The sequence below is a fragment of the Protopterus annectens genome, chromosome 2.part1 (assembly GCF_019279795.1).
Source record: "Protopterus annectens isolate FY-2018-M chromosome 2.part1, PAN1.0, whole genome shotgun sequence".
In the NCBI taxonomy this organism is placed as follows: Eukaryota; Metazoa; Chordata; order Ceratodontiformes; family Protopteridae; genus Protopterus; species Protopterus annectens.
Genome location: NC_056729.1, coordinates 34,805,593 through 34,826,666, shown reverse-complemented (window position 1 = coordinate 34,826,666; position 21,074 = coordinate 34,805,593). Strand labels below are relative to the sequence as shown.

The 21,074-nt window shown below is 45.2% G+C and overlaps 1 protein-coding gene across 3 annotated transcripts in view; it reads right to left on the bottom strand.

The window, feature by feature from the left end:
- LOC122793954 (pantothenate kinase 3-like) overlaps nucleotides 1-21,074 on the bottom strand; it is a 1,051,947-nt gene that overhangs the window by 568,343 nt on the left and 462,530 nt on the right. The window lies entirely within an intron of this gene.

Below are 21,074 nucleotides of genomic sequence, written 5' to 3'. Positions count from 1 at the left end.
CTCAGCCCACTGCTGTTCACATTGGTGATGGATTACATTAGCAAATAGGTCAGAGGGGACAGATCAACAAAGTTGGTGTTGTGACAATTGAGGATAGATGGGCGAAGGCTGCCAGCCTAAGCAAATAGAATTTGATATAAAATTCTGTCATTTGTATAAATAAATGTAAAATACAGGCTTGTGTTTTTAAATGAAAGAAAACACTGTAAAATGTGAACTTCAAGATGGTTGCAACATTGCCATCTGCTGTAAGGAGAAAGTAAAGTTTTGTACCTACCATAAATGTAGATGTTCGAGTGCTAATACAGCTGCAGTAATCACAGATGGGTTCTCTGCCGTCAGGCGGTCCCTCGGTCGGCCGAATTCCAAAGACTAGGTCCGGCGTCGGTTGCTGTCGCTTTCTTTCCTGACGTCAGTGAGGCAGGGGTATATAAGACACAGCCGACGCCATTTTCTTCAGTCTTTCTTGCCCCAGATGTCAGGTGCCCCCAGAAGGAAGGCAATACATAAATTATATTTATATACATGAAATGCAATATAATCAAAAATCAGTAGTTGCAAGCAAATATACCATAGAAGGATAACCCCATCAGGTTGTATGAAGAGGGGTTAGGCCCTAGGCCTTTACCAAGAGGGGAAGGAGGGAGGGAAAACTGTACTGCAGCTGTATAAGCACTCGAACATCTACATTTATGGTAGGTACAAAACTGTACTATGTTCATCGTGCATACAGCTGCAGTAATCACAGATGGGTAGAATCCCAAAGCTACGCACAGGGTGGTAGCACTAGATGGAACTGGGATGAGCCAGAATGCCCTGCAACACAGCAGTGGCAAAGCCTGCTCTAGTTTTGGAATATAAAGGCAGGTGGTAGTGTTTTGTGAAGGTATGCACAGAACTCCAAGTGGCTGCCTCCAAAATATCTTTGGTAGGAACTCCTCTGAGGAAGGCTGTAGAGGTAACTGTGGCCCTGGTTGAGTGGGATCTGATGCCTGTAGGGACAGATTTTCCAAGATAGGAGTAACAAAACCGTATGCAGTGGCCTATCCATTTTGAAATTGTCCGTTTGGTAACTGGCTTCCCTTGAGCTCCTACAGCATAGGACACAAAGAGTTGTTCTGATTTCCTGAAAGGCTTTGTTCTGTCCAAATAATAACGTGGCTGTCTATGGATGTCTAAGGAGTGTAGGAGCCTTTCCCCTTTGTTTTGAGGATTGGGGTAAAAGGTAGGTAAGTGTATGGCTTGATTTAAAGCTACCCTGGATACCACTTTAGGCATAAATGACGGGTTGGTTCGAAGGGAAACCCTATCCTGATGGAAGATGAGAAAGGGCTGCACAGCCATGAGGGCTTGTAGTTCCGATACTCTATGAGCTGAGGTAATGGCCAGAAGGAAAGCTGTTTTCCAGGACAAGTATTGCAAATCTGTTGAGGCAGCTGGTTCAAAAGGAGGCAATGTTAATTTTTCTAGAATGTAATTAAGATCCCAGGCTGGTATTGGTTGTTTCCTTGGTGGTCTTATATTCTTAGCCCCTTTGAGGAACTGTCTTAAGAGTGGGTGAGAGAATAAGGGTGGATCCGTGTTGAATTCTGCAGAAATGGCTGAGGCATGGATTTTTATGGAGGAAAATGAAAGTCCACTGTTCAGCAGCTCAGCTAGATACTGTAATACCTGAGGCAAATTCATTTTTTAGGGTCCTGGCCTTTCTTCTCATTCCAAGAGCAAAACCGTTTCCATTTCTAGTAGATGGCCTTCTGGCCTCCAAAATGACATCCTGCACCTCTTTGGGGAGTAGAGTCTGTTGTGGTGTTAAGGAATTTTCCATGCAGCGAGATTGAGTGTTTTCAGCTGACTGTGAAGAGTTTTATAGCTGTGCTGAGTCAGCAGAAGCGGCATTAGAGGTAGGGGCCAGGGAGGAGTATGTGTTAGGCTCCTCAGTAGTGGGTACCAGTGTTGTCTTGGCCAGTCTGGAGCAATCAGTATCATCTTCGGTCTGTCTGCTCTTGCTTTCAAGAGCACCTTGGGCAGAAGAGGCAGAGGTGGGAAAGCGTAAACTGTCCATGCTGTCCAACTGAATGAAAGGGCGTCCACTCTCCAGGCCTTTGGATGAAAGGTCCTTGAACAAAACTTTTCCAATTGATGATTCCTGTGGGAGGCGAAGAGATCTATGTCTGGCCTCACCCACACTTGGATTATCTTTGTAAACACTTGAGGATGCAACTTCCATTCGTGTGGATCTGTCATATTTCTGCTTAGATTGTCTGCTAGCGTGTTTTCCAAGCCTGGCAAGTACTGTGCTTGAAGTTCGATTTGCCATTCCAGAGCCAAGTTCCAAAGTGTCATGGCTAGTCTGCACAGGGGGTATGAATGTGTTCCTCCTTGTTTGTTTATGTACCACATTACTGTGGTGTTGTCTGTTCTCATCAATAATTGTCCTGGATGAAGGAGGTCCTTGAAAGCTGTAATTGCATTTATCACTGCTAGCATTTCTTTTTGATTGATGTGAAGGTGCTTTTCCTTTTGGGACCATTTGCCCTGAATGCACCTGTCTGTCATGTGCGTTCCCCAGGCGTAATCTGAGGTGTCTGTTGTGATGACTTGATTTGCTTGAGGCTTGCAGAATGGAAGACCTGTGTTTGACATGCTTGGGCCCACCATAGAAATTCCTTTTGCAAACATGGAATTATTGGTATTATTGTTTCCAAACTGTGGCTGTGTTGAGACCATAGATTTTTTAGGTACCACTGAAGTTTCCTCATATGCAACTTTGCACATGGGATTAAAAGAATGCAAGATGCCATGAAGCCCAGAGCCTGCAGGATTTTCCTTGCAGTAAGCCTGGTACAATTTGCTAGTGTTTTGAAGTACTGAGTTAGTTGCCCCTGTTTTTCTGGCGTAAGATAGGCTATCTGGGTGTTTGTGTCCAAGTTGGCACCCAGGAAAGTTATTTTCTGAGATGGTGTTAGCCTGGATTTCTCTTTGTTGATTGGGTATCCCAGAGAATTCAGTAACCGTGTTGCATAAGCCAGATGTTCCAGAAGTATGTGCTTGCTGTCCGCTTGGATCAGGCAGTCGTCCAAATAAGGGTAAATTTGTATCCCTTGAAGTCTGCAGTAGGCAATTACTGATGCCAGGCATTTCGTGAATACTCTGGGCGCAGTAGATAAGCCAAAGGACAATGCAGAGAATTGATAGTGTATTGAACCTGCAAGAAATCTGAGGTATCTTCTGCAGCTTTGTCTGATTGGGACATGCAGGTATGCCTCCTTGAGGTCCAATGTTGCCATCCAAAACTCCTTGCCCAGCATGGGAAGAAGCTGCTGTAATGTGAGCATCCTGAATTTTGGTACGAGTAAGAATGTGTTTAGCATGGATAAGTCCAAAATGGGTCTCCAGTCGGTTCCTTTCCTTGGTACCAGAAATATCCTGGAATAAAAACCTTGACCTTGTTCGTGAGTAGGTACCTCTTGAATAGCTTTCATGTCTATGAGCTTTGAAATTTGTAGTTGTGCCTCTGCCCTTTGATTGTGTGGCAGGTTTGGCATGCCTCTCATTTTTGGGAGAGTGTGAAAATGAAATCTGTAGCCTCTGTTTATAACGTCCAGGATCCATTTGTCTGTTGTGACAATATGCCAATTTCTTGTAAATAATGCCAGCTTTCCTCCCAAGGGTGCTGCCAGCTGATACTTGCTTGGCATGGAAAGGAGGAAGTCATTGGGTTTGTTTCCTGTATTGTTGTGCACTGTCTTCGCCACCTCTTGGTGCTGGAGTTTGCCATTGCCTGCCTCTATATGATCCTTGTGATTGCCCTCTGCCCCTTGTGCCTTTATCTACCTCTTTGGGGCTTGTCCGTGGCTGGAAAGGACCAGTTTTAGAAGGCCAATTTCTGCTAAAACGTGGTGGTTGAACCTGTAGAAAAGCTTTGACTGTTTGCATAGATTTGGCTTTTTCTTCCATTTTCCGTAGTATCTCCTCAGCATTAGTACCAAATAGCACATCCTTTTGTAAAGGAGCATCTAGTAGTTTAGCTTTCACATGATCAGGCAAGATTTGTTCCTAAGCCATGCATGTCTACGAATGACTGATCCTGTAACAGCAGCTCTACTTGAGGCCTCTAGGGCATCATAGCCACATTGTAAAGTGTGTTTACCCACTTGTTCTGCACTATGCTTCATATCCTGCAACTCCTTCAAATCTGGTTGTTCAGGTTGAGACATTTTATTTCTTAATTGTGATAACAGAAACTGCTGATATTTAAGCATATGAAACTGACAATTTAAGGCCCTCATAGCTAGGGTGGCCAAGGTATATACCTTTTTTCCCCACCTTTCTAAGGATCTTGACTCTCTTTCTGAAGGTAGTGGATTCTTAGCAGTAGAGGCCTTCATTCCCTTGGGTCCTTGAGAAATGGTTTCAGGGTCAGCATTATGGCTTTTGTAAAGAAATTGGTGAGAGTTAGGAACTCTGCAGTACCTATCAGGCTTGACTGGGGCAGGAGGCAGGGAATCCGGATTAAGGCAAGCCTCCGAATAAACATCATCAAGTACGTCCAAGACAGGAGGTATTGCCAGAGGTCTGTGTTGAGGTAACAAAAGAAATTCCCTAAGTCTTTTCTTGGAATCAGAAAAGTCTTGGCCTTCCCAGTGGAAGTGTTCCCTCAAGGTGTGCAAGGTTTCCCCAAAAGAAAAATCCTCAGGAGGAGATACAGAAGGAATGGACTGCTCTGCATCCGAGTCTTCAAAAGGGGAGTAAGAGTGTTCCTCTACATCAGAATGCTCTGAAAAAATGGAGTCCTGGTCAGAAGAGGGAGAATCTTCCTCCACTCTGGGTCTCTTGTCTGGAGGGGGTTGGGAACCCCTGATAAGAGTAATTAAATCTTCAGCCATTTTAAGCATCTGCTTTTTAGGCATGGGGCCTGGGGATGGGCCCTGTGTAACAGGCCTCTTGGGATGCCTGGCTGATTTGGACTTAGTAAAGGCCTTAATGGAAAAGGAAGATGAAGGTCTAAAGACACCATGGGTGGAAGTGGACCTGTCCACATTAGGAGGCTCAACGCTCACAGTGGCTTCAGTGGTAGTAGTCTGGGTCTGGGCTGAGGAACCTGCGGTCTCGGTAACAGCCAAAGAAGTGTCGTCGGTAGTCAGGGACTGCATAGGCGTCTCACTGAGAACCGGACCACGTGTTGCCGGTTTTGGCGTGGTGTCGGTCCTTGTCCTTGCGTTTTTTGGTCAAAACGGTAGTCGGAGTCTCCGACAACATTTTATAATCAAAGGCTGTACCAAAAAAGTGTTGGGCGAACTCCGCCCGACGCTTAATAGTGCGTTTATTGAAAGTAGCGCAAAAGCGACAGCCCAAGAAGTCGTGGTCTGGGCCTAAACAAGGTATGCAAAGGGAATGGAAATCCTTATGCGGTATTTGCTTCCCACAAGAAATACAATTGTTAACTTTTTCTGACATCGGTCTGAGGCAAGAAAAGTTTCAACGGGTACTTAGCTTTAATGAAGACTTCGGTTTCCAATTTTTTGTAAATTCAGGAGCTGGCCGACCGGCACTTGCGAACTGCTTCTGCTTCGGGCACCGCACAGCAAAAAAGACTGAAGAAAATGGCGTCAGTTGTGTCTTATATACCCTGCCTCACTGACGTCAGGAAAGAAAGCGACAGCAACCGACGCCGGACCTAGACTTTGGAATTCGGCCAACCGAGGGACTGCCTGACGGCAGAGAAACCATCTGTGATTACTGCAGCTGTATGCACGATGAACATCCAAGCCAAGCATTTCAAATGTCTTTGAAAGTACAATTATCTAAAAAATGGTGCAAGAGCAGCTAACTGAACACATTCTTCCCATTGCCTTAACTTGAGGAATAATTGTTAAGAGTGTACATGTGGAAGGTGCTTTACTGCTTTGGTTTCTGCTAGAGTGTATATGTGAAATGCCTTTTGTTGTTGTATTCCCCTGTGCAGGTGTTAGCTTGCTAAATAATGTAAATGGAGTTTCTATTAGCCTGGGAACTCAGAGCAGGTGTCAAGATGATGCAATATGAATACTGGGAAAACCTAAGTGTCAAAAATGAGGTAATCTGGGGAGGACCCAGAGACATGTTTGTTAGTGATGTTTTATAAGTTGTGTCTCAGAGAGAGATAGAAAGCATTTTGATCTTGATATCCAACTTACCAGCACTCTGCTTATGCTCACATGTAGGTTTCTAGCACTGTGATTTCTTGTAGGAATAGTTAAAGCTGGTAAAGATTAATTAGGTATTCTTCTTTGAAATCAGACCTGTCCTACTGTATTATTTTAAGTTTCTGTGTGATCTCTGAACTCTTCGATATCTCTGTGGTGTAGTAGTTTTGTCTTGTGTTTTATTTTTTTATTATTAAATATTTTTAAAACCTTCTACCTGTGGCTGTTTTGTGTAGAGATAAGCTCTAGAATACATTGCATATTTATAAAGGTTATTGTAATAGGCCACTCTAAATTAAGCCTTGACTGTTAGTCATACTACCATTGGATAATAATATTGCACAGTAATAACTGGACACCCTTTTAAGGGCCTTTTAGTAGCTGATATTATTAACTGGGTGATGGCAGTAATTACTACCGTATAGTCTGGGTAAAGGGGCAGAGCTGGAGAATCTGTGTCAGCCTTTCCCAGGAGAATCTGTGAAGTTGTATAAATACTTATCTCAAAGTGTGTGTGTTGTGTCAGCTACTTGGCAGGGACATGAAGCACTGGTTGGACAGAAAGGGTACCGGAGGTTCTAGCTTGCCCAGTTAGGCTGAGACCTGGACTTTATAGCTGTGCCAGTAAGGAGTCTTATTGGGGACCTAGTGAGCAAGGGAGCAGCCAGCCCCAGACTGACTGTGATCTTTTTGTGCACTTAAGTGAAACTGTACTTTACTGTGTGCATTAGTTATCCTTTCTTCTGAGACGACCTCCCTAGTTTTAGTGGTAAGGATTGAGGCTCCTTGACTGCTGGGCCAGGGCACGGTCATCACAAGTGTTTGGCAGTGGTGGGATCTACTTCACATACTAATTGGCTTGGCTTGTAGTGATGTGGGTAGAGTGAATTCCTGTGGCTTATGTACAGTGATCTCTAAAAGTGTTTTGTACTCTAAAATAGTCACGCAGTGTATACTCAGAGTTCAGATCACAACTGTTTATTTCTTTTGTTAGCTTAGTGTTAGTCATGGTGGGCAGGCAGCATGTCAACAGAAGAGTATGGAAAGCTGACAAGGAGCCAGCTGGCAGAGATGTGCCAGGCTAGGGGACTGGTGCATGGAAACCTGACTAAAGCAGACCTGACTGCAGCCTTGGTTACAGCTGCATCAGAAAACAGCAGCCTGGAGGACAATCAAACTGACAGTGGAGATGCAATATCCTCGGAGAAAGGACAGCTCAACCTTTCTGCAGTGGACTTAAAAATCCAGCTGGAGCTAAAGACGCTTGAGTTGGAGGCCAAGCATATGGGACTAGAAGCAGCCGAGAAAATGAGGAGTCTACAAGCTGAGGAAGATGAACAGCAGAGGAGGCATGAGAGGGAAATGCTGACTCTTCGCCAGAGTCATGGAGGTAATGGGGAAGGGAGTAACCGGATCCCAGAAGTACAAAAGGTCAGTACATTTCTTCCACAGTTTAAAGAGGGGAAAAATTTTGATAGCTTCATTCATATGTTTGAACGGGTATGTAAACAGTATGAAGTTGACCAAGGGCTCTGGGTACGGTTCCTGACCCCCTTACTCCATGGTAAAGCTGAAACGTCTTTAGCAAAAATGCATGACACTGACCGTTTTGATTATACTGCTGTAAAAAGACATATGTTAGAATGTTTTAAGCTAATACCTGAAATGTATACGAAAAAGTTTTGTGAGCACAGACACAGGGCAGATGAAAATGTACGTGAATATGTTGTTGAAATGAGCACTTATTTTCATAGCTGGGTGAGTGGATGTCAGGTCACCACTTTTGAAGGGCTGGCAGACCTTTTGGTATGGGAACAAGCCCTTAGCACTTTGCCTGAAAACATGAGGATAGTACAGTTTTGTACCTACCATAACTGTAGATGTTCGAGTGTAAACACTGCTGCAGTCATTACACTTGGGTTATCCTGCCGTCAGGCAGTCCCGCAGTGGGCCAGAGTTCCAAAGCCTTGGTCCGGCGTCGGTTGCTGTCGCCTCCCCCCTGGCGTCAGTGCGACAAGGGTATATAACATGCAGCCGATGCCATTTTCTTCAGTTTTTCTTGCCCCAGATGTCAGGTGCCCCCAAAAAGGTAGGCAATACAAATTGCTAGTAAAAAATACAAAAAAAAAGCAAACAACCATTTTTAGTTACCAGCAAATACTCCCCATAGGTAATAAAGGGTATATGCCCTAGGTAAATACCAGAAAGTAAGAGGGGAAGGAGGGAGGGTAACCTGGACTGCAGCAGTGTTTACACTCGAACATCTACATTTATGGTAGATACAAAACTGTACTATGCTCATCGTGTTACACTGCTGCAGTCACTACACTTGGGTGGAATCCCAAAGCTGAGGTAAGGAGGCTGGATCTAGAAGGCATTAGGGGTGGCTATAAGGCCCTGCAGTACAGCAGTGGCGAAGCCAGCTCTGGATTTGGAGTATAAAGGCAAATGGTAATGTTTGGTGAAGGTATGCACAGAACTCCATGTTCCTGCTTCCAAAATATCCTTGGTAAGTACTCCTCTGAGGTAGGCAGCTGAAGTGGCTGTTGCCCTGGTGGAGTGAGATCTAATGCTGCTAGGTACCGGTTTCCTATGGTGGGTATAGCAGAAACGTATACAGTGTCCTATCCATTTTGAAATAGCCTGCTTTGAAATGGCTTTTCCCTGTGCTCCTGCAGCGTATGCTACCAATAATTGCACAGATTTTCTGAAAGCTTTGGTTTTGTCCAAGTAACTGTCTGTGAATGTCCAAAGAATGTAGTAGTCTCTCCCCTTTGTTCTGTGGTTTTGGATAAAAAGTTGGCAAGTGAATAGTTTGGTTTAGAGCCACACTTGATACCACCTTTGGCATAAACGTAGGGATGGTTCTTAAAGACACCCTGTCCTGGTGGAAGATGAGGAAAGGTTCCACTGCCATTAGTGCCTGTAATTCTGAAACTCTTCGTGCTGATGTTATTGCCAGTAGCAGAGCAGTTTTCCAAGAGATGTATTTTAATTCTGCTGTGTTATCTGGCTCAAAAGGAGGTAAAGTTAATTTTTCCAAAACAAAATTCAGGTCCCAAGTAGGTGTTGGTGCTCTACGGGGCGGTCTTATGTTTTTAACCCCTCTGAGGTATTGTTTGAGCAAAATATTAGAAAAAAATGGTGGATCCGTGTTGTAATGAGCAGAGATAGCTGAGGCATTGATCTTGATGGATGAAAAAGAGAGGCCCTTGTCCAGCATCTCAGTTAAGTATTGCAGTATCTGAGGAATGTTTGGGACTAGAGGGTCAAGGCTGTGCGCTTGGTTCCTAGCACAGAATCTCTTCCATTTGTCTGAGTATGCTTTCCTGGTGCTAGGCCTTCTGGCCTCCCAAATGACATCCATAACAGCTTTGGAGAGAGGCATTGCTTGCTTGACTAAGGAATTTTCCATGCAGCTAGATTTAAGGTCTTTAGCTGGCTGTGAAGTATCTGATTGTTGTGCTGAGTCAGCAACTTTGTAATTTGTGGTAAAAATCAGGGTGGTTCTTGTGTTAAGTTCTTTAAGATTGGGTACCAGTGCTGGCGTAGCCAGTCTGGTGCAATCAATATCATTTTTGGCTCTTCCTGCCTGGCTTTTATGAGTACCTTTGGAAGGAGAGGTAAAGGGGGGAAAGAGTATACTTGTAGTTTTTTCCAGCTGAATGAGAGGGCATCCACTTTCCATGCTTGTGGATGGTAGCTCCTTGTGCAGAATTTCTGTAATTGGCAGTTCTTTGGGGTAGCAAACAGATCTATGTCCGGGCTCCACCATTTTTGTGTTATCATTCTGAATATTTGTGGGTTCAGTTCCCATTCGTGTGGGTCCATAATGTTTCTGCTTAGGTCATCTGCCAGTGTGTTCTTCTCTCCTGGCAGGAATTGTGCTTGCAGATGAACTTGGTAGTTTAGAGCTGTGTTCCACAAGGTCATGGCTTGTCTGCAGAGGGGGTAGGAGTGTGTTCCCCCTTGCTCGTTTATATACCACATAACTGTGGTGTTGTCTGTCTTTAATAGTAAATGTCCTGGATACAGTAGGTCCTTGAAAGCTATAATAGCATTTTGTACAGCTAGCATCTCTTTTTGATTGATGTGGAGATGTCTTTGCTCTGTGGGCCACTCGCCCTGGATACATTTTCCTGCCATGTGTGCTTCCAAGGGGTAATCCGATGCATCTGTTGTCAGTGTCTGCCTGGCTGTGGGTTAGTGAAAGGCTGTCCCTTGTTGAGGTGACAAGCTTGTGCCCACCATCGAAACTCCTGTTGTAGGCAAGGAATTAGTGGTATAACTGTTTCCAAACTTTGACAGTGTTGAGACCATACACTCTTTAGGTACCATTGTAGTTTCCTCATATGCAGTCTGGCATATGGAATTAGTAGTATGCAAGATGCCATGTAGCCCAAGGCCTGCAGAATTTTTCTTGCAGGGAGTTGGGTCTTTGTTGCCATTAATTGAAAATATTGAGTCAGTTGTCCTTGCTTGTCTGGCATGAGATAAGCCATCTGGGCCGTTGTGTTCAAGCAGGCACCCAGGAATATTATCTGTTGTGAGGGCAATAGTTTTGATTTCTTTTTGTTTACTGTGTACCCCAGGCAACTTAATAACTTTTTTACGTACGCCAGATGCTTTAGTAGAATGTCCTTGCTCTCTGCTTGAATCAGGCAGTCATCCAGGTATGGATAAATTTGAATTCCTTTTTGCCTGCAAAAAGGAATTACTGGTGCCAGGCACTTTGTGAAGACCCTGGGCGCAGTAGATAAGCCAAAGGGCAGTGCAGAGAATTGATAGTGCATTGAACCAGCTAGAAATCTGAGGTACCTTCTGCAATTGTGTCTGGTAGGGGCATGCAGGTATGCCTCTTTGAGGTCCAAAGTCACGAGCCAAGCTTTCTTGCCCAGCATGGGAAGAAGCTGCTGTAGTGTCAACATCTTGAATTTCGGAACATCCAGTAAGTGCTTAGTGCAGAAAGGTCCAGAATGGGTCTTCCAGGCTTTGTCCTTTCTGGGAACCAGAAAGAGTTGAGCAAAATCCTTGTCCTTGTTCCAGTGGTGATACCTTTTGAATAGCTCTCATGTCCATGAGTGCTGTAATTTGTTTTTGAGCCTCTGCCTACTGATTTGGTGGCAGATTTGGCATTCCTTTTAGCCTTGGAAAGGTGTGGAAATGGAACATATAACCTTGAGATACAATGTTGAGAACCCATTTGCAATGCCAGTTGTGATAGAAATGTGCCAGTTTTCCTCCTAAGGGGGCTGCCAAGAGAGAGCTGTTTGGCAGCTGTAGTGGAAAGTCATTGAGGCTGTTTTTTATAAGGTTGAGGCCTGTCTTCCCCTTCTTTTTGGCCTGGTGTGCCCCATTGTTGAGGTTTGTAAGGGCCTTGCATCTGACCTCTACCTCTTGGACGTCTGTATCTGCCCCTCTGAGGTCTATCTGTGACTGGAAAGGACCAATTCTTTGTTGGCCAATTTCTGCTAAAACGAGGAGGCTGAACCTGTAAGAAATCTTTCACCGTTTGCATAGATTTTGCCTTATCCTCCATCTTCTTTAATACCTCCTCTGCCTCAACTCCAAACAGCACGTCTCGCTGCAAAGGTGTATCCAATAGTTTGACCTTAACATGATCTGGTAACGTGTTCTTTTAACCAAGCATGCCTTCTAATGACAGAGCCTGTAACTGCTGCTCTATAGGAGGTCTCTAAGGAATCAAACCCACATTGCAAAGTATGTTTTCCTACTTGTTCAGCTGCATGCAATAAATCCTGCATTTCTTTTAAGTTAGGAGGATCTGAATCTGGAAGCATCTTTTGTTTCAACTGAGACATAAAAAATTGCTGATTATTTTAGCGTGTGAAACTGGCAATTCAAGGCTCTCATTGCTAAAGTGGCAGACGTATATACCTTCTTTCCCCATCTGTCTAATGCTCTGGAATCTCTGTCAGAGGGAACTGGGTTTTTTGCTGATGAGGCCTTAATCCCTTTGGGTCCCTGAGAAATAGTTGCAGGGTCAGCAACAGGGCTTTTGTACAGAAATTTGTGAGAGTCAGGGACTCTGTAATATCAGTCAGGTTTAACTGGGGCTGGGGGGGTAAGGAGTCAGGGTTCAAACTGGATTCAGTGTACACATCATCCACAATGTCTAAAACTGGTGGGATAGCAAGGGGTCTGTGTTGGGGCAATAAAAGGAAGTCTCTGAGTCTTTTCTTGGATTCGGAGTAATCCTGGCCTTCCCAATGGAAATGTTCTCTCATGGTATGTAAGGTCTCCCCCCAAAGGAGTAATCCTCAGGCGGAGAGGCTGATGGAATTGATTCCTCAGCATCAGAATCCTCATAGGGGGGTAAAGAATATCCTAAATCCGAGGAAGAGTCAGAGGAAATGGACACCTGGTCAGAAGATTCATAGTCTGCATCCTCCCTGGGCCTTTTATCAGGAGGGGGATGGGACCCCCTGATCAGGATGATTAGGTCCTCGGCCATTTTTAGCATTTGTTTCTTAGGCATGGAAGCCTGTCCTGGAGAGAGTTGTGTCTGTTTCTTGGCCTTTAAGGGGGGCTTAGACTTAACAGTGGGTTTAATAGTTAACTGGGTAGGTCTGAAAACACCCTCTGTAGCTGTGGATTGCTCAGCTACTTTGGTTTCCTCTGCAGGTTTAGGATCGGTAAACTGAAGGCCTAGTGCGTCCAAAGGCCCAGCCAGCTTCACGTGGGAGTCGGAGGCAGTCTGTGGTGCTGTGGAAGCGGTCGTCAGGGGCTGCGTAGGCACCTCGCTGAAAACCGGAGAACCGGCCACTGGCCTAGAAGAGGCATCTCCGTCTGTTTTGGGCCTCGGATGCCTGCCCTTGTCCTTGCGCTTTTTATGCATTGTGGTTGTCGGAATTTCCGACAGCATGGTGTAACTGAATTTTCTACCAAAATAATGTCGGGCAAAATCAAACAGACGTTTAATAGTATGCTTGTTAAACCTAGCACAAAACCGACAACCAGTGACGTCGTGGTCAGGGCCTAGGCATGGAATACAACAGGAGTGGAAATCCTTATGAGGTATTTGCTCCCACAAGAAATACAGTTATTAACTTTTACTGACATCGGTCTGAGGCAAGAAAAAGTTTCCCCAATGGGGTACTTAGCTTTTTTAGAAGACTTCGGTTCTGGATTCGGAAAGAAAATCTCAGGAGTCGGCCGACCGGCACTTGCGAACTGCTTCTGCTTCGGGCACCGCACGGCAAGAAAGACCGAAGAAAATGGTGTCAGCTGCAACTTATATACCTCTGTCGCACTGACGTTAGGGAGGAGGCGACAGCAACCGATGCCGGACCAAGACTTTGGAACTCTGGCCAACTGCGGGACCACCTGATGGCAGGATAACCCAAGTGTAATGACTGCAGCAGTGTAACACGATGAACATCTGGTTAGCTGATAAACAGTGTTCTACTTCAGAGCAGTTGGGGAAGAAGGGAGACTTATACCTAGCAAGCAGGGCAGCCCTGCACAGGAAAGGGGCCCCCAGTACTGCTCATGGGACTAAAGGAACCCATGGTGGGCAGCACAGACTGCTCCAACAGAATCCTCCAGTAGCAGGGGAAGCCACTAGTCCAAGTACACGTCCAGGAGCTAGGGTTAAATGTTTTGAATGTAACCCAGTGGGGCCATGTGGCATACAGGTGTCCACGGAGGCAAGGTGGGGAACCAAAAGTGAGGGAGCCAGTAAGTGGGAAAGACAAAATGCCAACAGTGGGTTGTCTTGAGACAACAGGGGTATGGAACTACCATCCTGCAGATGTTCTGAGAGGGAAGGATTTGTATGAGGCAGTGCTATGTACTTATGCAGTTACATGCAGTGAGGCTAGGAGACAAGCATGTGGGTCTGGTAGCCTGGGGGGGACCCTGACAGACTCCATACTTGCAGCCAGGACTGCTGAGGTGGTTACTTCAGGAGTAAGCTATGCTGTAGCAGTGAGACTGAAGGTGAGCCACAGCTGCTTGTGGGTACTGATGTTCCCTTGGACAGGGTAACTGCAAAAGGTAGAGGTGAACAGTAGTAACCAGGCTGATAGTGAGGCACCACTGTCAGAGGATGCCAGACTTCCTGTGGAAGGGGAGCTGGGAAGGGTTACAAGTAAAGACTTGAGACAGGCTCAGCTCTCAGACCCTACATTGCAAGGCCTGAGGCAGGTAGCTAGGGAGGTAACTGATTCTCATGGGAAGGGGGAATCGGTATACTGGAACAAAGGGTTACTGTACAGAGAGTGGACCCCTGAGGGAGGGCTAGAAGGTGAGAGAGTACAGCAGTTGGTAGTGCCTAGAGCTTACTGTCTGGCGCTTCTAGCCATAGCCCATGACATTCCCTTTGCAGGTCATATGGGCATAAAACGTACAAAGAGGCATATTATGCAAAACTTCTATTGGCCTTACTTTCCAGGGATGTAACAGGGTACTGCAGGAACTGTAAGCAGTGCCAAAAGTTAGGCAAGGCAGAAGACAGGGTGAGAGCTCCTTTGATGCCTTTGCCTGTGATTGAGGAGCCATTTCAGAGGGTAGCTATGGATATTGTGGGTCCTCTGAGTACCCCAAGTTCCAGAGGGAAAAAGTATAACCTAGTGATTGTAGATTATGTTACACAATACCCTGAGGCAGTGGCTTTGTCCTCCATTGAGGCAGAGAAGTTGGCAAATGCTTTGCTAGAGATTTTCAGCAGGGTAGGTTTCCCAAAGGAAATACTGTCTGACAGAGGTGCCAATTTTATGTCAGACCTGCTGGCTTGTCTGTGGAAGTCCTGTGGGGTGAAGCACATGAAGACCACCCCCTACCATCCCCAGACTAATGGTCTTGTTGAGAGGTTAAACTCTACAATCAAGTGCATGCTACGGGCATTTGCAGATCAGTTTAAGCGGGAGTGGGACAAATATTTGCCCCATCTGTTGTTTGCTTACAGAGAGGTTCCCCAGGAATCCACAGATTTTTTACCCTTTGAGTTGCTGTATGGGCATAGGGTGAGGGGACCTCTAAATTTAATTCGAGATGAGTGAGAAGGTGAGTGTGAGTATCACAAGGAGTCTGTTGTGGCATATGTCCTGAACCTCAGGACAAGGCTCAGGGAACTCATGGGCCTGCTCCAGGAGAACGTGGCAGAAGCCCAACAACAGAAAAATGTGAGGTATGACAGGAATGCTCAAGCTAGAGAGCAGGTGATAGTTCTAATTCCTGTCAGACACAAGCTGCAAGCAGCTTGGGAAGGACCCTACAAGGTGGTAAGAAAGGTAAGTGATGTTAACTACATGGTGGAGGTACTAGGCAGACGGCAGGGGCACAAATTGTACCATGTTAACATGATGAAACCTTACCATGATAGGGAGGCCCTTGTGCTGAGCATTTGCAGTGGATTGCATGGGGACTGATGTCCTCAGTGAGGCTCGGGCTGACACCTCGGTGGAAGGGGTAGCAATGTCCCAGCAGCTATCTCCTACCCAGGTTTGAGAAATCCGAGCACTGTTGCAGGAGTTTGGGGGCATGTATGTTCACCGGGAAACCAGGGAGCAAACATCTGGTGCAGCACCAGGTGGATACAGGACCACAAAGGCATATCAGGCAGGCCCCTTATATGGTGCCTGAGAGAGTCAAACAGACTCTGAAGGAAGTGGTACAGGAGATGCTGGAACTAGGGGTGATTCAAGAGTCCAACAGTCCCTGGGCCTCACCAGTGGTGTTGGTGCCAAAGATGGATGGCAGCAACATGTTCTGTGTGGATTACAGGAAATTAAATAGTCACACAGAGTCGGATTCTTACCCCATGCCTAGGACAGATGAGGCCCTAGAGCAGCTGGGTGGGGCTAAGTATCTTACAACCACTGATCTTACCAAGGGTTACTGGCAGGTGCTCTTGACTCCCAGTGCTAGAGAGAAGTCAGCCTTTTTGACTCCTTTTGGCTTGTATGAGTTCACAAAGATGCCCTTTGGGATGAAGAATGCCCCAGCAACTTTCCAGAAGCTGGCAGATCATATCTTAGCAGGAGCAGGAGGGTTTGCCCTTGCTTACATGTGTGATATTGCTATCTACAGCCATCCCTGGCAAGAGCACCTTCAGCATGTCAGGGAGGTGCTGGGCACACTACAGAGGGCAGGGTTGACCATTAAGCCGAGCAAATGTCAGGTGGGTATGGCAGAGATCTCCTACCTAGACATAGAGTGGGGAGTGGTAAGATAAAGCCAGAACCTGCCAAAGTGGAAGCTATTCAGGCATGGCGTGCACCTGTTACCAAAATGCAGGTGAGGGCATTCTTGGGGACAGCAGGGAACTACAGAAAGTTTGTTCCCAATTATAGTACCATAGCTGCTCCCCTCACAGACCTGACAAGGAAGAACAGGCCAGATAAGGTAGTATGGACCCCAGCATGTGAGCAAGCATTTCAGAATCTTAAGGAAGCTTTGGGAGGACCCCCTGTGTTAGCCAGTCCAGACTACAGCAAAGACTTCGTTGTGCAGGTGGATGCTTCAAACTATGGGGTGGGGGCTGTACTTAGCCAGGTTTCTTCAGAGGGAGAAGAGCACCCAGTGGTGTATCTCAGTCGTAGGCTCCAACCCAGGAAGGAATGCTATGCAGCAGTAGAAAAGGAATGTCTAGCCATAGTGTGGGCACTACAAAAACTTCAGCCTTACCTGTATGGAAGAAAAGTCACTGTGATGACAGATCACAACCCTCTAATGTGGTTAAACAGAGCCAGTCAGCAAAATGCCAAGTTGCTAAGATGGAGCCTGGGGTTGCAAGCATATGATATGTCAGTGCAGCACCACAGTGGGAGTAGCAATGCCAATGCAGATGGGCTCTCAAGACAGGGAATGGGGTGAGGTACACCCAGATAGACCTGACACTCTCAAGCAATGTTTCTCAAGGGGCACTTGAAAAACTTGCTTGAGTTCCCTGAGGGGAAGAGATGTGATGACTGGGGAGAGATGGGCGAAGGCTGCCAGCCTAAGCAAACATAATTTGATATATAATTCTGTTATTTGTATAAATAAATGTAAAATACAGGCTTGTGTTTTTAAATGAAAGAAAACACTGTAAAATGTGAACTTCAAGATGGTTGCAACATTGCCATCTGCTGTAAGGAAAACCAAGCCAAGCATTTCAAATGTCTTTGAAAGTACAATTATCTAAAAAATGGTGCCAGAGCAGCTAGCTGAACACATTCTTCCTATTGTCTTAACTTAAGAAATAATTGTTAGAGTGTACATGTGGAAGGTGCTTTATTTCTTTGGTTTCTGCTATAGTGTATATGTGACATGCCTTTTGTTGTATTCTGCTGTGCAGGTGTTAGCTTGCTAAATAATGTAAATGGAGTTTCTATTAGCCTGGGAACTCAGAGCAAGTGTCAAGATAATGCAATATGAATACTGGGAAAACCTAAGTGTCAAAAATGAGGTAATCTGGGGAGGAGCGTACTTGCGCTGCTGAGTCTTGGAGCGTCAAAGAACGACGTGAGAGTCAGGACAGGTAGATCTACATCTAGAGAGATTCTGATGAAGTCCATAAGGAACGGACGAAAGCGCGCTCAATCTTTGGTCCATATGTAACTATTATACGGAAGTGTTCATTTGGTGGTGTTTGGAGCTGTTATTTTATCAATAAACAGTGTGACGAACTATCGAGTGGTAAAATATCTGTAACATTGGAGGAGAACCCTTTATTTGTACAGTTAAGCGGATTTCGCTTTTTGTGGACTTCTGTAATCTGGGGAGGACCCAGAGACATGTTTGTTAGTGATGTTTTATAAGCTGTGTCTCAGAGAGAGATAGAAAGCATTTTGATCTTGATATCCAACTTACCAGCACTCTGCTTATGCTCACATGTAAGTTTCTAGCAGTGTGATTTCTTGTAGGAATAGCTAAAGCTAGTAAAGATTAATTAGGTATTTTTCTTTGAAATCAGACCTGTCCTACTGTATTATTTTAAGTTTCTGTGTGATCTCTGAACTCTTCGATATCTCTGTGGTGTAGTAGTTTTGTCTTGTGTTTTATTTACTATTAAATATTTTTTAAAACCTTCTACCTGTGGCTGCTTTGTGTAGAGATAAGCTCTAGAATACATTGCATATTTATAGAGGTTATTGAAATAGGCCACTCTAGGCAAGCCTTGACTGCTAGTCATAATACCATTGGATAATAATATTGCACAGTAATAACTGGACACCCTTTTAAGGGCCTTTTAGTACCTGGAATTATTAACTTGGTGGTGGCAGTAATTACTACCATATAGTCTGGGTAAAGGGGAACAGCTGGAGAATCTGTGTCAGCCTTTCCCAGGAGAGTCTGTGAAGTTGTATAAATACTTACCTCAAAGTGCGTGTGTGTTGTGTCAGCTACTTGGCAGGGACACAAAGCACTGGTTGGACAGAGAGAGTACTGGAGATTCTAGCTTGAACAGTTAGGCTGAGACCTGGACCCTATAACTGTGCCATTGCGGAGTCTTATTGGGGATCCGGTGAGCAAGGTGGCAGCCAGCCCCAGACTGTCTGTGATTTCTGTGTGCACTTAAGGGAAATTGTACTTTACTGTGTGTATTAGTTATCCTTTCCTCTTCTATGAGACGACCTCCCTGGTGTTAGTGGTGAGGATTGACACTCCTTGATTGCTGGGCCAGGGCAGAATCGTCACAGGTGTATACAAATAATGTGGCATTACAGGCAGACCGGGGAATGGAATGCAAAACTGAAGGCACATGGAATGAAACCAAGTACAAATAAGACAGTGGTAATGTCAGTAAACTCTGGAGATCAGAAGAAGCTGAGAATTGAGATATAAGGGAAAATGGTGGAACAGGCTAACAGCTTCAAGTATCTGGAAGGGGTGGTTCAGGAAAAGGGAAGCCCGAATGAACAAGTCAAAGCTAGAATCAGAGGGACTGCAGCCAACTGGCATAGAGTGTCAGGTGTAGTGTTTGACAGAAGAATGCCAATTAAGCTGAAAAGTAAGGTGTACAAAACAGTGGTGCGACTAATACTACTGTATGGCCCAGAAGACTGGCAGTAAAGGCAGAGGAGATGGCAAAGCTAATGGTGATGGAAATGAAGTACCTGAGAAGGGTGCTGGATCCACAATGTGGGACAGACAAAAAAATGAGGACATAATAGCAGATGCCAAAGTAGCTCCAATTGCAGAAAAGATCAAAGAGAATAGATTATGGTGGTTTGGGAACATGTGCAGAAAAGAAAAAGACAATCTGGTGAAGATTTAAGGAAGAAGGTAACAGGAAACAAAGGCATCCTGCAAAAAGGTGGATAACCTGTGTGAGAGAAGATCTGCAACAGTCAAGCATGAGTGTTGAAGAAGGCAGCACTGTGGCACTGAAAAGTACAGTTGTGTACCTACCATAAATGTAGATGTTCGAGTGTATTCACTGTTGCAGTCATTACAATTGGGTTATCCTGCTGGCAGGCTACCCGCAGTCGGCCGGAATTCCAAAGTCTAGGTCCGGCGTCGGTTGCTGTCGCCTCCTCCCTGACGTCAGAGTGCCAGGGGTATAAAAGATGCAGCCGACGCCATTTTCTTCAGTTTTTTTTGCCCCAGATGTCAGGTGCCCCCAAAAGGGTAGGCTAAAAATATGTCAATAAAGCATGCATGCACTAAGTAACAAGTTTCCTTCATCTACAAGCAAATACACCACATAGGTTGTATAGAACAGAGAAGTACAAATAAGGTCCCGCAAATTTAAGGGGGATGGTGAGTGGGTAACCTGGACTGCAACAGTGAATACACTCAAACATCTATATTTATGGTAGGTACACAACTGTACTATGTTCATCGTGTTTCACTGTTGCAGTCATTACAATTGGGTTGAATCCCAAAGCTAAGGTTGGCAGGCTGGAACTAAATAGAATTAGGAGCGGCTATGAGGCCCTGCAGTACTGCAGTGGCAAAGCCTGCCCTGGATTTGGAGTAGAGTGGTAAATGGTAGTGCTTTGTAAAAGTATGCACTGAACTCCAGGTTGCAGCCTCTAAAATGTCTTTGGTTGGCTGCTGTTCTGGTTGAATGTGGCCTAATGCCCTTAGGCACTGATTTGCCATGCTGAGAATAGCATAGACGAATGCAGTGACCTATCCACTTTGAAATAGTTGGCTTTGAGATGGCCTTTCCTTGTGATCCTGCAGCATATTCTACCAGTAATTGCTCAGTCTTTCTGAAAGCTTTGGTTCTGTCCAAGTAGAAGCGCAGCTGTCTGTGTAAGTCCAAATAATGCATTAGTTTCTCACCCTTGTTCTGTGGGTTTGGATAAAAGGTGGGCAAATGAATAGTTTGGTTGAGGGCCACACTGGACACTACCTTAGGCATAAAAGTGGGGTTTGTCCTTAGAGAAACCCTATCTGGATGGAAAATGATAAAAGGTTCCACAGCCATGAGTGCCTGTAGCTCCGAGACTCGTCTTGCAGAGGTTATTGCTAGGAGCAGAGCTGTTTTCCATGATAACAATTTTACATCAGCTGTAGCGGCTCGCTCAAAAGGAGGCAGAGTGAGTTTTTCCAAGACAGAATTGAGGTCCCATGCCGGTATTGGTGATCTCCTTGGAGGCTGTAAGTTTTTGGCTCCTCTGAGGTGCTGCCTTAATAAAGGATGAGAAAAAATAGGCGGCTCTATATTGCAAAGAGATGAAATGGCAGAGGCATGAATCTTAATTGATGAAAAGGATAGGCCTTTGTCCAGCATCTCAGTTAAGTATTGCAAAATCTGAGGGATATTTGGTACAATCATGTCAATTCCTTGTGCCTGGTTCCAAGCACAGAATCTCTTCCATTTTTCTGCATAACACTTTCTGGTACTGGGCCTCCTGGCCTCCAAGATAACATCCATAACCGCTTTAGAGAGAGGTGTGTTTTGAAAAGCTACATTATCCGCCATGCTGC